The following is a 14,919-nucleotide window of genomic DNA, read 5'->3' as shown; positions in this document are numbered from 1 at the left end:
CTCCACCCAGTTCGAGCTTCCTGACTGCTTTGTTTACCTACTCAAGCCTCAGCAGTGGCAGGCGCCCCTCCCCGAGCCTCGCTGCTGCCTTGCAGTTTGATCTCAGACTGCTGTGCTAGCAGTGAGCAAGGCTCTGTGGGCGTGGGACCCTCCAAGCCAGTCGCAGGATATAATCTCTTGGTGTGCCATTTGCTAAGACCGTTGGAAAAGTGCAGTATTAGGGTGGGAGTGACCCAATTTTCCAGGTGCCGTCTGTCGCAGCTTCCCTTGGCTGGGAAGGGGAATTCCCCAACCACTTGCACTTCCCTGGGTAAGGCAATGCCTCGCCCTGCTTCGGCTCACGCTCGGTGGGCTGCACCCACTGTCCTGCACCCAGTGTCTGACAAGCCCCAGTGAGATGATCCCGGTACCTCAGTTGGAAATGCAGAAATCACCCGTCTTCTGCGTCGCTCACGCTGGGAGCTACAGACTGGAGTTGTTCCTATTCAGCCGTCTTGGAACCGCCCTCACTGCAGCTCTTGCAGACCCCTAAATACACTGCCTTGGTGAACTTGGATAACATAAGGAAGATTCCCTAGGTTAGCAGGCAAAGTCGCTTGCTCTCTTTTCTCTCTTTTCCCCAGTCAGAAGGAACCTCTCTGTACTAGGCTGCCTGGAGTTGAGGGAGAGGTGACACAGACTTTCCTGTGATCACCACAGCTGACACTACAGAGTCTCACCTGAAGGCTTGCAGACCAGCACAGTACTGGGGTTCACCGATACTGGTAGCCACTACCGCCTAGCTCCTGCTGCTGTTTATTCAAGGACCATGACCACTTTAGTCAACAGGTGGTGAATCCTGCTGGGACTGAATCTGTTCCATCAGGACAGTGCATTTTCTTCGGGCCGAGAATGGGTCTAGAAACACCATCTTGGAGCAAAGACTTGGAACTGGGGGCTTCAGGAATCTGCTAAGCTGGTGCCCAAGTTGCAAGACAAAGTCCTCTGTGCTCTTCCCATTCCATCCTCCACATGGAAGGTGTCTCCCCAAGAGCTGCACTGCCTGGAGTTGGGGAGGGGTGATACAGGCACTCCCTTAGCTGCCACAGTTGGTTTTGCACTGGGTTGCATTCCAAGTCCATTGCCTCTGAGACTAGTGCAGCACCAGGGTTCGCCTGAGGACTGCAGTCCTTGTGGCCTGACTGCCACTCAAGTTTATTCTGTGATCCAGGCCACTTTAGTCAGCTGGTGGGGAAGCCCCACTGGCCTGAAACTGGGTTCTTCTCGCTGGAGTTGCAGATTCTCCTGTAGCCCACTGGTGGTCTGAATGCCCCCTCCATAGGCATTGACAGAATTCCTACCTGTGTTGTGTTCTGCTGTGACAGAGCAGCACTGAGCTCCATTATAAAGTCCCCCACTAACTTCACTCTCTCCTCCATGCACATAGACTCTGTCTCCTCAATGCACCGCCTGGGATTGGTGTAGTCAATGCAAGACTGTCTCTCCTACATTCTTGAATGCCTCTTTCCTCGATAAAAAGTACCTGGTTTGAACATAGGTACTTTTATCACTCACCTGATCTTTTTGTTCTTATGAAGATGCTTTCTTGCATGGATGGTTGTTCAATTTAGTGTTCCTGGTGGGGGATTATTGCTCAGGGTTCTATCTGGCCATCTTGCTCTGTCTCCTTCTTCCTGGTTATTTTTAAAAACTTCTATTGTCTTTTCAAAGAGAAAATTAGTAAACTAGAAAATAGTGCTGAAGAGATCACCCTAATACTAAAAATATGAGAGAGTTCAGGTTTATGAAGCATTGAATGAGAAGGTCCAACATACCTCTGAGTTCCAGAAGGAAAACCAAGAGGATAGGAAACAGAACAATTAATGAAGATATAATGGTTGATAATTTTTGAGAGCTGATAAAATATTAGATCTTCAAATTCTAGATGCTTAAGGCACCGTCAAAATTTTTAAAAAAATTCTACACGTAGATTAATGGGATTGGAAATACAGGACACCATAAACGAGGAGAAGGTTTTTAAAACAGAGAGAAAAAGAAAGCTGAATTATCTACAAAGAAAAAAGAATTAGCTAAGAGCAGATTGAACAATAAAAATAAGGTCAGAATTTGGTAGAATTAAATAAATCCTTAAAACTACTTAATTTCACTAAGAAATAAAATCTTAAAACTGCTGTGAGGATACATCATAATTATTTTAAGAAAAAAGAGAAAATATTATCACTATAACAACCTAGAATAACATTGTCTAATAGAAGTATCATAAACATCATATATAATTTAATGTTCTCTATGACCTGCATTAGAAGGATGAAAAGAGATAGATGAAATTGATTTCTATATTTTATTTAATCCAATGTATTAAAAATATCATTTTCATATGTAACCAGTATGAAAAAATATTAATAAGATGTTGTACACTTTATTTGTACTAAGTCACCAAAATCTAACACTCATAGCATATGCCAATTCAGACTCTAAATTTTATCAAAAATATTTATATTTCATAAAATATACAGATGAAAAAGTAATTTACATACCTAAGTTGTTACAAGCATACTTAGAAGTTTTCCAATATCTGATTTTTCATCTGAAAATTAAATTTTAAATCAGTTAAAAACTCAATTCCTCAGTTTCCGAAGCCACATTTCAAATTTTTGAAAGTGACCAGGCATAGTGGCTCACACCTGTAATCCCAGCACTTTGGGAGGCCAAGGTGGACGGATCACCTGATGTCAGGAGTTCAAGACCAGCCTGGCCAACATGGTGAAACCCCGTCTCTACTAAAAATACAAAAATTAGCTGGTCATGGTGGTGCACGCCTGTAGTCCCAGCTACTCAGGAGGCTGAAGCAGGAGAATTACTTGAACCTGGGAGGCAGAGGTTGCAGTGAGCCGAGATGGTGACACCGCACTCCAGCCTGGGTGACAGAGTAAGACTCAAAGTCTCAAAATACAACAACAACAACAACAGAAAAAAAAAAAACAACTTAAAAGCCACACGTGCCTGATAGCCACTGCATTGGAATGTACAGATAGAATTTGATGTCTTTCTAACCTTTGGTTCAAGATTAAGGTCAAAACAAAATATTTTCATATGAAAACTGTGAGTACTTACATATTTCAGGAGGAAGGAAATATAACCCAGAAGGAAGTAAAAGGTTCAAGAAGGAACAGTAAGCAAAAGAATCAGTCAACTTGATATCAATCTAAGCAATCAATGGCTGTATGAAACATCAACAGCAATCATCTCAACTTTAAAATTATAAGTAAAACAGTAGTATGTGAGACTGATGTCGGTGATAGGAGTTAAAGCAGTCTAAGGGTTGATCTGTTTATGAGAATAATAGCAATAATTGGCCTTAGAGTTTGCATAGTTCAAATATCCTTAAAGTTTTTAGCAATAATCACAAAATAAAAAAGAAAGTGTAAAACTTCCAATCTGGTAGAAACAGAGGAGAATAAGTAACACAATTAAAGCATAAGAAGAGAGCCAAAGCATGAACTTCAAATTGAATTCCTGAGGTTTTTTTTTAAAAAAGACTTTATAGGAAATACAGAAAGTTTTTATGGATTGAAAGTTTTAAAGTAAATCTTTGTACAGGGTATGCAGCTTTTAAAAGATTGAATTCTAACTAGTGCCCTAATATTATATTCCTTATTATCTATAGCCATAATTTTGTTGATTAAGAGGGTGTATCAGTTGTCTTTGACATGCTACATCTTGCCCGGCATTCGTAACTCCAGAATTAACAGGTCCTTAAGTTAAATGTGTTTGAACTTTGTGAAATTACCCATTTGTTCCCTGGAAACAAACTATAAAATACAAAATTAAATTTAATATCTAACATGCTTAATATGAATAATGTAGGTTATTTGATAAGTATATGACACGCTTGTAGCAAACTCCTCCTTCCCCACAAACACAGTCAACACACTGTGTTTTAATTTAAAATTATTTTGACTTCAGATGTTCTAAACAGCCAGTTTTATACATTTAAATAGCCATACAATTAGATAGGAGAGTTGCTACAGTTCATCTCTAGTTCTATCCTTGGTGATAAATGTTACTTTTACTCACTATATTTATTGTTTAAATTTTTATACTTAACAGAGACTTTATTATTGTTGAGGTATAACATATATTGCAAACAGCATTATTCTTAATTGTACAGCCTGATTAATTTTATGAATATATGCACTCATACAATCACCACCCAGATTCAGATACACAGCATTTCAGCACCTAGAAGCCTCCCTCATGTTCCCTCCTAGTCAATTCTTGTTTACCAAGGATAATCACTACTATGACATATCACACAGATAATGTTTGCCTGGTTTTGAACATCATAAAAATAGAATCATACAATGTGAACTCTTGGGTGTCTGACTTCTTTTACTCAGCATTCTATGAGACACTCAGATTTTGTGACTAAGGCTTTTACAGAAAACATTTTACAAGTATTTCTCAATATCTTTTCTCTAATATAGAAATTAAAAGAGAGCTTTACACCTTGTATCATTTAGTAACAAATTAAAATTTTACTTTCTTGGGGTGATGTGTATCAGTCATAGTTACCATTTTTATAAGAAATGTATACTATTTTTAAAAAATCGAATAGTTTACCATTCAAATAATCTTCCTTCCTCCTTCTCTTTTTGAGAAGGAAAATGTCTTTACAAGGTAAGTGGCAAGGCAGAGAGGGGTGAGGGAGTTATGTCAATAGCAGCAGAGAATGGCATTAGTGATCAGAAAAATATTTTTCATGAGTACCTACAGATCATGTTTACATGGAACCACGTCATCACAAGACAAAGCCAGTTCCTCTCTGGAAAGATATATGTATTTTCCTCTGGAAACTAAAAATATACACTATTCTTCATTGACCTTTTCATCCAATTCTCCAAAAATGAAATCAATGCCAGCCACCTTTGATATTATTGATGTTTCTGTCTTTGTGTAAATTTCAGGCCCTTGAAAGTAAAATGAAATCACTGAGTTTATTCTTTAAATTTTGTATCTGCTCCTCTTACACCCCTGACCCCAAGATTTATGCAGATTGCAGAGGTGGAAGAAAAAAGATCTCTTTTAACTTGAAATTTTGTCTGCACTTGCAAAAATAAAAAAAAAATTAAAAACCTGCTGCTTTATAAAAGTCATTTACTGTAAAACTTTTTTTTACTGTTAATTATCTCTGTTGTAGTTTATTTTGTCTGGCAAAATGTAATGTGGCAGCTGTAAAATCTACAGAGGCTTAATGAAATTGCTAGGTGGCAACAGAAATGCTAGCATTTTAAAAGGCTTAGCGCATCATTCCAAAATTGCTTTGACAAAATTGTTAAGCTAACAATAAGATCAAGTTTTTAAATAGAATTTACCATTCATGGTTAACATTTTTATAGCTGCTTTAATAGGATGGTCAAATAAGATATGATTGTTATATTTTTATTTCTTATTTATTTATTTGAGACAGAGTCTCAGTCTGTCACCAGGCTGGAGTGTGGTGGTGCAATCTCGGCTCACTGTAACCTCCGCCTCCCAAGTTCAAGCGATTCTCCTGCCTCAAGCCTCCTGAGTAGCTGGGACTGTAAGCACGCACCACCACGCTCAGCTAATTTTTGTAATTTTAGTAAAGATGGGATTTTGCCATGCTGGCCAGGATGGTCTCCATCTCTTGACCTCGTGATCTGCCTCGGCCTCCCAAAGTGCTGGGATTACAGGTGTGAGCCACCGTGCCTGGCTGTTATATTTTTAAAAAGAAACCACTTTTAAGCAAACTGTCTTTTAGAAGTCTGCAGCTAAAATATTACACATACATAGAGTAGTTTTGCTCTCAAAGTTTGGATATTCTTCAGGGAAATAAAAAATTGATATTAATTCCATGACCTTGAGGTACTGGTTGTATGCCTAATAATATATTTGTATATCAGACAGGGTGACAGATTAAAGGTGCTCACCTCATACATTATGGATATTGGTTTATAGAAAGTGTTGGATTACAGGCACTTACCTCAGATACTTGGAAGCAGAAGCAGGAGAATTGCTTGAGCCCAGAAGTTTGAGGATGCAGCCAGATATGATTGCACCACTGCTCTCCAGCCTGGGTGACAGAGTGAGACCCCAACTATTAAAAATAAATAAATAAATATAGAAAGTGTTACAGAAGAAACAAAATGCTTAGGAAATTCATTCGTAGTTTGCTTTATTTTGGGAATGAGATAGAAAAAGCCAAATGAAGTTAATGTTTAATTAAGTGGTGTAGGAGAAAAGAAATATCTCTTTCTTACCCATTGCTAGGTTCATGGCTGAGGCCCTTATAATAAAAGACAGATTAACAAGAGAAAAGCATACAGATTTATGGTATATAAGTTTTATGTAACACAAGAGCCTTTGGAATTGAAAACCCAAAGGAACAATTAAACCCATGGGGGTTTTGCGCTGTTTGATGGAGAAGTGGATGAGGTTGAGATTATAATTGGATAACAAAGTGTGATCTAATGGTAATAAACTGGGGGAAACTTAGCAAGGCCTTTTTGATCAGATTCTTCTTTTCGTCCCTGTGTCTTCAGAGATGAGGATGTTTCTTTCCTCCAGCTATACAAAGGGCACCTCTTGAATGAAGGTCTTATGACCTATTTCAGAGGAAAAGGGTGGGAGAAGGTCAGAGAGTGACCTCCCTGCTTCCGTGGTTTTCTCAAATACCAAGGTGCCATAATTTGGGGCAGCATGTTCTGAACCCCATCAGTGGATAAGGCAATTTATTTCTAAATCTCAGTGGCAGTCTCAAATTGGTGCTCTTTAATCAGCTTCCATATTATAAATAGAAAAGAGCTATTTAGGTCTCATTTGTAGTTGGAATGATAGTTATTCTGCCTTTCTAATAAAATGATGTAATTATAATTTGGATAAAATAGTTACTTGTAACACTTTTAGGCTTGCTGTATCGCCTGTAAAATGCCTTACTTACAGCTTTGTAAGCTGCAAAACAAACAAACAAAAAGCATCAGGAAAGGATATAAAGTCATATATACTTCATCATATATACTTAATACCAGTTAATTGACATATAATTGGAGCAAGTACAAGGTCAAGAAGCAACTTAATTAGTGATACCATTTTAATGTCCCTAATGAGAGCAGTGGTTTTTACTTGTGTGTAGGGTAGGTTGGTACACATATTGGAATCTCCAGGAAACTTTTTAAAAATACTGCGTAGATTCCTGTACTCTGTCTCCAGAATTCACACCAAAGTCCTCAGTGGATCAGGAAACGGAAAGCCTGTGTAGTTTCTTAATTACCTTAAACTCCCAAAGTCAGACATTGTAAATAAGTTTGTTTCAGTATTCAAATAAGCCAAGCTGACTCTTAACTTAAATCATACTTGAAAATGTAACTAAAAGAGACTGGAGAATAAAGATCAAGAGTATTCTCTGGGTGAATAATTTATAGAGTTTCTGGTATCTGAAAGTTGAAAGAAAACTTTGCTTTTCTTGATAGTGGAACTCCAAAATTTTTGTGTGTGTGTGGTCAGCAAAGTCTAAATTAGTAAGTTATTCTCAAGCAGGGCAGAAAGGCAACTTTAAAAGGTTGTAGACCTGTAGTATAGATTTTATATGGGAAACAAATTCTTTTTCTTGCAAATATTTCAATTAGATAATTATAATGGCATTGTACCTGATCTTTAGAGAAATTATAATTTGTATCCTTAAACCACTTTTATTGTAGAAGAAATATATGAAAACAGTTACAAAAACTTTTTTTCAGTATTTTGGCATGTAATTTTGGGAGATACAGTTTTTATTGATGGTAAGCATAAAGCAGTTGGTGGAAAAGGTGGAAGTGAAAGGCAAATCAAAGAGGAAGAATGTAGTATTTCAAAGGAATAAAGTGAGCAACTCCTCAGCATATGATAAGGAAGGAGGAATGAAAGGAACTGCCACTATTTCTTTCATGCTGCTTGAATCAGGTGGCCAAGCACGCTTGCTAAAGAAGAAAGCAAGAGACCTGCTTCCCTCTATCCACATTGTCCAATCACTTAAGCCTTGTTACTTTTAATAATAACCAATTTGGTTTTACTAATATAGATTGTCTGTATATCACTTGTTTCATTAGTGTTTTGTTGCCAAGTAGCATAGTTCTGGAAGTACATAACAAAACACAACTACTGGAAGCCTAATTAATCAGTAGCCATACCAGCATTCCAGTGGTTGTGGTTTGGGCAAGCAGCTTGCATGTGTTTAGTCATTTTAAAAAGAGAGAAAATGTGTGTGTTTGTGTGGCTAATGTCATCATTAAGAAATAAAAATATCTTTTATCTCCTATTCATAAAACAGACCAGTTTGGAGTAACATGTTTGCATGATTTCATGTTATTAGAATATTGCAACTTGTATTACAAATAAAAATTTCTAAAACTGTGTGCTGATACTGTACTGATCATGTGGATTCAAATAAATGTCTTCATTTAATAAGTCATGTTTTACCTAAAGTTAATGACTATGTATAGTAAAACACCAATTTGACAAATGTAGTTACTCAATAAGTAATTGAGTAACCAATGAATAAGTAAATAAGTAATTGGGTTTGATCGTCAAATCTTAAAGCAATTGTTCTAAGTTGAGGATCTATGCTAACTAGGAATATCATGTAATATGTAATAAATAGACTACTTACAAAAAGGATATTCCCCAAGAAATTAATTTAAAAAAATTGATATTTTGGGATACTCTGTACCTTAAATCATTTGTATTTCTAACATTTTTTTCTACGTAAAGGATGCCAAAAAATTTCCCAAAGATCTAGAATAGAACAGTTTGAGAATTAGATCTATTATTCTGGAACTACAGTATTTGTCATGGATGATATGCTCTTTGTCTTCTGTGGGGGGAAAATGCTAAGTAGGTGATTGAGGACAAATTCAAGGAGTAACTTTTCTTAGATGTGTAGTCTACATCTGGTATTTTTGAGAAAAGGTTTATTAGATAATAATAGTCACCACTTTTATATGGCACTTACTGCTGTATGCCGGGAACCGTTTGAAGTCTTTGGTTTTGGTTTTGGTTTTTTTCATTAATCCTCACAGCAGCCTTATCTATGATGTAACAATGATTTTTATAAATAAGGAAATGCAGGCACAGAGGGGCTAAATAACTCACTGAAGATCACTGATCACTGTATAAACCATAAATATCAAACTTGGGATTTGAACCGAGGGATTCTGGCTTATACTATACTGTCTCTCAGTAAAATGAGACTACATACTAAATTACTGAAGTCAGCTACTATAAAAAGAATGAAATGAAATGAAGCGTCATTGTCTGGGGTAAATACCCGAGGTTCGTAGACTCGCACCAAGATTAAGGATGGGGACACATATAAGGAGTGAATTTAGGAGCAGAGGTTTTAATAGGTAAAGGAAAGAGAAAGAACAGCTCTCTCTTCTCTCTCTCTCTCTCTCTTCAGAAGAGCAACTTAAAAAGGTTGCGGACCTGTAGTATAGATTTAAAATGGGAAACGAATTAATTTTTGCAAATATTTCAATTAATTATAATGGCATTGTACCTGATCTTTAGGGAAATTATAATTTGTATCCTTAAACCACTTTTATTCTAGGAGAAATATGTGAAAACAGGGTTACAAAAACTTTTTTTTTTTTCTAGAGCGAGAGAAGGAAAAGAGACTCCCAAATTGGAATTTAAGCCCAGAATGGGAGTGTACCAAATTTTGTAGGCAGGCTTGAGGAGGCGATATCTGATTTACATAGGGCCCACAGATTGGCTGGACCAGGTGTGATGTTTACATAGTACGTGGTGAAGGCTGGCCACCCCGCCCTAATCTTATTATGCAAATGGACTTTCCACTTGGCTGGCACCATGTTGTCTGCTACTTGCCGTACAGGTGGCTGGCAAGGAGAAGGGAAGATGGAGCCGCCATTTTGAACATGCCTAGTCCCAGGTAACCTTTTCCTATTGGCACAGCTGCCAGTATTCACCTATGCAAGCTTCCAGCTTGCTTGTCTGTCTGCAGCTCAGTTGTACAGGCTGCTCTATGTTAGAAAAGAAAATGATTTTGGTACTGCTTTTCATTAAAGGAAAACCTTACTGAGGACTTCCTTACCTCACTATCTGCCTAAATAATTCCTTTTTAACTCCTATATCAGTATCTTTCCAAATCTTCTAGGTGAGTTTAGGGATGTGGGTGATTAGCAAGGTCTGACCAACTACCACCAGAATATAAATTCTCGAGAACCAGAGGCTCATAGGAGTTTAGTAAATGATGTTGCATGATTATCTATACCAAGAAAACTTACATGTAAAATGTCTTTAAAGAGACTGTGATTATCAATTTACATTATTGTAGATATCAATTTCAATCATTTATACAATTTTATTTTCAATAAGGGATTGCTGTTCTATCCTATATGGTATTAGAGAAACAAGTTTTTTTTTAAAGTGGTAACAAAACTTTTGAGGAATTAATACAGCTTTATTTTGTAATCAACTTCTAGCATATACTACAATTTCCAGTGAACTTTAATTTATCACAAAACTATCAAGAAAATGTTAAAATGTAGGGGAACTATTCTAAACCATTTATTTTCTGTTTGTGCATTGTTATACCAGATTATTGATTTAACAATGTATGTATTATAAACATATGAACTGAATTTTTAAGAGAATTCCATATTATAGAGGAACTTTGTCAAATCCTTCAGAGTTTGGAACAGTGGCCTCTGCATACATTTTTGCCAGACACCCTAATAGAACATATAAAATAGGAAGACTACAATTTCTTGTGCCTGAATAGGCAAAGGGATTTTTCAGATCAAAATCATGTCATTGTTGTTCTAAGTCTCAAAATGGTTTCCCGATACTTTTGATTAGTGTTTCCTTACTATGTTTGTTGCCTAGTTAAGATTATTTCCCTAATTTTTAATAGTATACGTGGATGATGAAAAATAGGGGACGATCTAGAGGAAATGGCAAGAACCCTCAGGGAAAAAAATGGATGAACATAAAATGATCTTAGTTTAAAAGAACATTGGAAAGAAGCTCTAAGGTGTTTCTTTGCATATCAAATTTCTGCTTATCCTTAACCTTGCCTCTAGCTGCTTGAAATTCAGTTTAAGCAACTTTTCTGTGGAATGTTGGTAAAATCTATAAATATAATCATTAGACTACTGGAATCAATTCATATCAGATTTACTCTTTCATGAAAGCATTCTTGAATGCAGTCAACACACAATTAAAACACAGCACATGGAATTATAAGCTTCTAGAATCTCATTTTTAAATATTCTTTTGTTAGCATTTTTTGAAAGATTTTAAATATATTTGCTTTAAATTTCTTCCTTTTAGTTAGACAAGATGAGTGAATTCAAGACTGATTCTAGCCACAACTCTAAATTCCCTCACTTGCAGGTTTGCATAACCCTTTAAAATTATTTAAAAATATTTTCTGTGGTTTGACTATGTTTTCTCAAGAATCCAGTACTTAAATGTCATGTGTGTGTTTAGGGAATTTGACAGCAATGTAGTTTGTTGTCACTGTTACTTTAACTTTATTACAAGCCATTTAAAAAATCACATTTGAAAATATTTGTGTAATTTCTCATTTTTGTTTTCTTTCTTTTTTTTTTTCTTGAGACAGAGTCTCACTCTGTCATCCAGGCTGGAGTGCAGTGGTGTGATCTCGGCTTACTGCAACCTCTGCCTCCCAGGTTCAAGTGATTCTCCTGCCTCAGCCTCCCGAGTACCTGGGATTACAGATACCCACCACCATGCCCAGCTAGATTTTTTTTTTTTTTTTTTTTTTTTAGTAGAGACAGGTTTTCCCTATGTTGGCCAGCCTAGTCTTGAACCCCTGACCTCAGGTGATCTGCCCACCTCAGCCTCCCAAAGTGCTGGGATTACAGGCATGAGCCACTGCGCCCAGCCTGTGTGTATTTTTTTAACAAGCAAAAGTATGATCTTCCTTGGTAATTCTGTTTCTCACTGCTCTTCACCATTTCTCTGCCCAAAATTCTTGCTGTTCCTTGTACAAACTTAGTAACTTCCTGATCCACATGCCTTTGCTTTGGCTGTTTCTTCTTTTTAGAATCCTAACCTTAGCCATGGTCAAGTCTTACCTATTAAAGGGCCACATATTAAAAAAGAAATTAATTCTTTATTGTAGTTGAAGTAATTTTGCTATCCTCCAAACTCTTTTTCTTTCTTAGATACCTAATACTTTCTATCTTGTATTTATGTACGTGTTATCTCCCCAATAATACTTTAGACTCTATTAGCAAATGACCTGTAATGTTGGGAAGAAGATGTTTATATATATATTTATATATATATATAGTGCTTAAAATAAAGATATACTTTAAATGTTCAATAAAAGCAAACAACATATTGTATAAAAGTTGAAATATATAGTTTCATCATTACACATTGTACATATAGTACCAAAACATTACACTGTACCCTATAAATAAGTATGATTATATGTCCGTTAAAAACAAAATACAACTTAATAAAAAAGGAGAGAGATATATAGTTCTTAACAGAGAAATAATCAGTTTACTGACCTTGGTTGTGCTGGTAAGTGAATAAATCTCTACATTTTAGAGTGATAAGGAATTATGAATTGCTTTCACCTTCAGCAGTTCTGATTGGTGCTACCATGCTAAGGAGGGGAGAAGGTCAGTCTGTAGCCAGGGATGAAGAAGAAGAATGTAGCAAGCCTTTTCAGGTCTGGGTGGATACCAGAATCCACAGGGACAGGGCATAGCATTTAGGCTTCTAGGTGGCATTCAGGCCTCTGTGTTAGCTGTGATCCGCAATCATTTATAAATTTGAAATGGTAACAGTTACACCCAAAATCATAATTTTGCCTCCAAAAGAAAAACAATCTGGAATTAGCCATGACAGTTAGAATCCCAGCTTCCTAACTTAGATTCGGGACTTAGGTACTGGAGAACTGGACAGAAAGTCTAGTAAGTAGAATTAATTAAAATTGTGGGATGGAGATTGGCAGTAGTGAGTGAAAGAAGTGTTAGAGGGATGTTACAGCACCATACATGCATCAGTCCCCAAGAGAAGAGGAAGAATCTGGGAAAAAAAAAAAAAAAAAAAAAAAAACCGAGAAGGTGCAGTCTTCGTGTTTGAGTACCCCAGGGCTCAGTCCTTGGTCTTCATTTCTTTTCTATCTTAATTCTTTTTTTTTTTTTTTTTGGTGACCTCATCAAGTCACATGGCTTTAAATACCATCTAGTAGGCCAGCAACTCCCAAAATATATCTGCAATTGTGATCTTTATCCCACATTTCAGATCAAATTGCCTAATTGACGTCCCCATTTGAATATATAACAGATATCTTAAATGTAATAGGTCCCAAAGTTCTAATTCCTGCCACCACCTCTTAACCCCCACCTCAGCAGCCTGCACTATTTTAGACAATCTCTGTTGATGGCACTCTGTCCTTTCAATTACTCAGATCAAAACTTCGATGTCATCCAGAGTCCTCTTTTTCTGTCACTCCACATCCAATCTGTCAGGAAATTCTGTTGTCACTACCTCTAAAATATCTTCAGTTACCAGCAGGTTCTCACCACCTCTATTGCCACCACTGTGCTTATTGGCCATCATCATCTCACACCAGATTATTAGTGCATTGTCTTCCTAATTGGTCTCCTAGTGTTTGTTCCCCTTAGTTGATAATTTGACAGAAATTGATTTTAGATTGTTTTATAATATCTGTGACATGAAATCTCATGGTTTTGAATGGTATCTTTTTGCAAGGGAAATATTGTTTTGCTTTGTCAGTTCTTTTCCAGCTAGATCGTGTGTTGTCTGTGTATGAAATAACCAAGAGGCGGCTTTTAACAGAAAACTTGTATAGTGACTGTAAAATACGACAACATATACCTGAGATTATGAGCTGTGATGATTCATTGAAATGTATTCGGCAATAACAATTGTGAGCCAAGTTTCAGAAGTCTGATGTATGATTGGTTAAGGCTTTGAGGACCATTGGTCTATAATACCACTTCACTGCAACCTAAGATGTGCTGACTGATTAAAAGATGCATTCAAACACATTTTTCTTCTTTGACACCATTATTAAAGACATGTCTCAGATTCATAAAAATGCACATTTTTAACCTTCAAAGGAGGAATGACTTTTAGTAGTTTACTTGTTAATCATAAGTCGTATTCTGATCATGTAGATGATAGGTAGAAGTTAAAAAGTCAGAATGATTCAGTCCTGATTTAAAAAAATTCAGTTCTGATTGTTTTCAAGAAAGTATAGATACTGTATGATAAACTTTTCCATGAACTTCTGTCAATGTCTTATCATTTGACAGAGTGATATTAGTGTAACTGATTCAGATTGAATAATGGAATTTCAGTCATAGGCCTTTTGTGATTTTTCTATAGCTATTATCTTGAGTCTATAATCAAGTTCACCTAGCAGTTTTCTTAAGATCTGTATTAACTTACTTTTGATATGAAGGACAAAATAAAGTTTATTCTAATCAGTCTGTTTTGTTGAGCCTAATGTACAGCTTTACTTTTAGGTGGAGGCCTACTGGTGTCTAGGGAATGTATTTGTGTTAATACTCTTAGGTATGAGCTCTTAGGCATCTATACAGCCAAGCATTAAAACAAAAAGTTAAGGGACCTCATTGATCACATTTGGTAGTACAAAACAAGCTGCCTGAAATGCTAGTGAAATAATGAACAAATGTAAATAAGATAAAATCTAAATTCAAGCAAAATATATACTTTGACTCAAGACATTTCATTGTAGTTAGAAACCTTGTGAATGCCTAATAGGAATTTTCAAAGGAATTGATTTCTATCCATTTCAGAACACTATAGTCTAAATCGGAATCTTAACTTGGGATCTATAAATGGGTTATAAGTAGATCCATAAAA

At 36.3% G+C, this 14,919-nt stretch overlaps 1 protein-coding gene across 12 annotated transcripts in view; it reads left to right on the top strand.

Moving 5' to 3' along the window:
- Nucleotides 1-14,919, top strand: part of PTPN13 (protein tyrosine phosphatase non-receptor type 13) — a 220,211-nt gene that overhangs the window by 59,322 nt on the left and 145,970 nt on the right. The gene's annotated exons all lie outside the window — the stretch shown is intronic.

Source organism: Hylobates moloch, unplaced genomic scaffold, assembly GCF_009828535.3.
Source record: "Hylobates moloch isolate HMO894 unplaced genomic scaffold, HMol_V3 SCAFFOLD_2, whole genome shotgun sequence".
In the NCBI taxonomy this organism is placed as follows: Eukaryota; Metazoa; Chordata; class Mammalia; order Primates; family Hylobatidae; genus Hylobates; species Hylobates moloch.
This window is presented reverse-complemented; position numbering and strand designations above follow the sequence as displayed.